This window comes from Lolium perenne, chromosome 4 (assembly GCF_019359855.2).
Source record: "Lolium perenne isolate Kyuss_39 chromosome 4, Kyuss_2.0, whole genome shotgun sequence".
NCBI lineage: Eukaryota > Viridiplantae > Streptophyta > Magnoliopsida > Poales > Poaceae > Lolium > Lolium perenne.
In genome coordinates, this window is record NC_067247.2 from 121,562,536 (window position 1) to 121,566,139 (window position 3,604).

The 3,604-nt window shown below is 41.4% G+C and overlaps 1 long non-coding RNA gene across 1 annotated transcript; it reads right to left on the reverse strand.

Annotated features, from left to right (window-relative positions):
• Positions 1 to 427: 427 nt before the first annotated feature.
• Positions 428 to 2,715, reverse strand: LOC127348594 (uncharacterized). The gene is made up of 2 exons (XR_007879843.2): positions 1,444 to 2,715; positions 428 to 919 (listed from the first exon to the last, which is right to left on the reverse strand). It is a non-coding gene; the product is annotated as an uncharacterized lncRNA (long non-coding RNA).
• Positions 2,716 to 3,604: the final 889 nt, after the last annotated feature.

Consider the following 3,604-nt stretch of genomic DNA (forward strand, 5'->3'; position numbering starts at 1 on the left):
GAAGACACCTCTAATATTCGCAGATCATAACCTCAACGCAATAAAGCAAATAAACAGAGAAACATCCATCGTCGATCAAAAGAAATGCAAACTTTGATGATGTAAACCTTGGAAAGTACAATGCACGGTAAGAAACAAAGAATGCATGAAATAAGATATGTTGACTGAGATGTCCAACATTTGAACTAAAAAAAGATATGTTAACATATGAACTGCCACAAATATATGTAGATCAAACTGGACATGTACCAGGTAGTTTTAAGCTTAGAAGAGCAACATCTTGCCAACCATGGATAAAAACATGTTAATAGATAGATAATGGCATTGAGCAAGGATTTTACGATTCTTTTTCCTAAGCAAGCCACGATTGGCCAGAGCCTAGAACAAAGCACATACTAATAAGTAGATAACGGCGTTGAACAAGAAATTTACAACTATCTTTTTCCTGAGTTAGCCATATTGTGCTAGAATGAACTACACAAGTAGGTAAGTAACTGATCGCATGACGAACTAATAGAATTACCGTACAAAGTATAAGCAGCATCCATACAAGGAGAAGTTCATTGTCACAACGGGCACATGAATATGAGCATCAGAGCCCAGGATACGGTCATAACATGAAAAAAATACCACCCTCGGACCAATTCACCAAAAGCTTATGGGCACCCGAGCATGAGCTTCTCCTCTTCCCAGCCATCATCTCACTGACCCCTACCCGGCTCTGCTCCAACCCTCCGGTAAGCCTGCCTCTAGATGCGCCTGAGCTGAAGGGGAATTGCGGTGGTGGTAGAGGTGATGGCGACAGGAGGTGGCCTCTCCTTGGCCCTCCCCTAGCCAAACACTTCCCTGGCTTCATAGAATTCCCCTTCGGTTCCTCTTATGGAGCCATTTTCTCAAATTTCCGGGTGCCTAATGTTACCTGCAGAATCCCAGGAAAAATAAGCTGAAGTGAGTCCAATGGAAGGTACAAACTTCGTATTCTGTACTCCTAGGAACATGTTTTGATATAATAGTTTGTGCTTCTAGTTCTATATAATATCACAAGAATGAACTGTAGGTTGTACCAAGATAAATTAACTTTTTAAAGGATAACTTGGATAATACAGAAAATGGTTAAACAATGAGATGTATAAAATGCACTTATCCATAATGTGACCGTCATGGAAGATCCAAGTTTGATGGTCAAGCAAAACAGGAAGGAAAGATCATGATGATCAAGGTAATGATCGCGTAGGGCATCATGTTGCATGAAAGAAGTAAAGTTATGGAGAAAATTATCAACATTATCTGAAAAAAAACACGAGCTATGTTAACTACATAAAGGAAGGTGGTAAAGCAATAATTTTAGTCACTTGGATTTAGTGAAGAACTGAAGATGGATAATAAAAAGAAGATGGTCTAGAAGCAGAGGACATAAGAAAAGGAAGAGCAAATAGTGCATACCTCAGGTTTCACCACGTCTCACAATGAGGCGAGCCCTAGGAAACACCATGGAACCCCAACACTAAAGCTCAACTGTGTTGAGCTACCACAAATATGATTCTTTATTATCTCTGCTTAACCAAAAGATCAAAAGGTATAAAAGCAATACAAGAACAGAGAAATAATCTGCTATATTCTAAAGCTAATCCAATATGAAAACAAAAAATGTAGCAACCCACTATCCAGAACGCTCACTTTGGCTACACCAAAGCTCAAGTGAGTTGAGCAAACTCAAATATGATTCTTTATTATCTCTGCTTAATCAAAAGATCAAAAAGTATAAAAGCAATATAAGAACAAAGAAGAGAGAATAATATACTATATTTTAAAGCTAATCCAAGATGAAAACAAAAATGTAGGCAACCCACTATCCAGAAGGCTCCTGTGGTGATCGTTTTGTAGGTTGAAAATGATAGATCATCATGTGTTTTCAGAGGCAAATGAATTGGACAAACAATAAACCTTACATACTTGACTAAGAAATAGGGATAGGCTCAACAAACCAGAGCCAATTAAGTCATGCAGTGTAGAGTGAACCGGTAAATATATTATACATTGCCATCAGTGTTCATCTACACAGTAATTCCCTACTAACTAAGATGACAGTGGACTCTATTGGATAACCACAAGAAAAATATAACAATGGGTTTTGATAGCGAAAAATATAGGTGGCGCAACCAAACAAAAACCCTGTATAAATTTCATAGTAGTATAATGCCCTTACAATTCAAAAGCCGAGTTATATTTCAGAATTTATCTAAGACATGCGAACGGGGTGTAAGTGAAGCCGATGAAGAGTCTGTTTTATTCGGTTGAAACCACAGTACATGAGATGCAGAAAAAATTGCAGATAGGGTATCTCAGTTCAAAGTAGTCTTTCAAGAACAACATCGTACATATATATTTGGGTCTAGATCTGATAGTACCTCATATGTTTATTTCGCGTCCCTATTTCTGTAGACATGGTTCTCCGCCACGTTTCTTTTGGAGCATCTGCATAATATAGTCAAACATAGACGGAATATGTTTAATTTGATATGCGGAAACACCAACATCATAGGAATTGGATTGCCAAAATGGTTGTTCACAACAGATGTTTCTACAGTAGTTGGGGTGGACATAGATTCTTCATCGCAGGAGTCTTGATCCATGGAAGCCAACATGAGAAGACGTACGAGTTCACACAAGGGGGAGGTGGGTGCTATTATCTCTGAATGAGATTATAGGGAAACAATCTTGTCTATGCAGAGGATTAGAGTCGACAATGGAACTCTGATAATAGTCTCGATGGCAGGAACACCTATAATAGGCTCGTTGCCAGGCTCCTCTTCACCAAAACAGAGACGTCCGTCCACCGAACCCTACTGTTGCACTGTCGCGTGTTGTCCCACAACCATCAGTCCTCATCACATAGATCTGCAAACAATGTAGTAAGCATACAAAATACTTGAAGCTATCCAAATATTTAATCTGTAGCAAACAAGCAAACACCCTCACGTTTAGTGATGAGGTCTAAGACCCCGTGTGTGGCCCGATCTCACGGATTGACTTCGAAACCAAGGGGAGAGATGGGAGAACGCGAGGAACACGAAGAACACGACGAACACGAGGAACTCCGAGACTCACGCACGCACACCAACCCGATACACCCGATACTTACCTCCGTGGCTCGATGGACCACGCCAATAGAATCTCCGAGGAAGAGGCACGTGGCAGAATTCCCGGAGAGAGATTGGAGTTGGAGAGGAAGAGCTTGGTGAGGGAGAGAGAGTAACTTGTACTAGAATCTCACTCAACAAGATCAAAGTCAACAACCAAGGTGCCTTGATTACAGAGGGATGATACCCAAGGGAGACTAAGCTCAAAGGTAGGTTTGAGTTCAAAACAAGTCTAAAGAGCTAAGGAGGGGTCCAGGCTACTTATATAGGCACACATGGTCAGCAAGGGCGAACAGGTACGCGAATGGATAAGTTAAGGCAGTTTGGTGGGTCATTCCCGTCAGATCCGGTTTGGGTCCGGTCTGACCGGGCCTGTGACCGGGCTGTCCGGTCATGGGTTCGGTTGACCGGGCGCAAACCGGAAATCTGCGAAGAGTCCGGTCCTGGGTCCGGTCGTCGTCCGG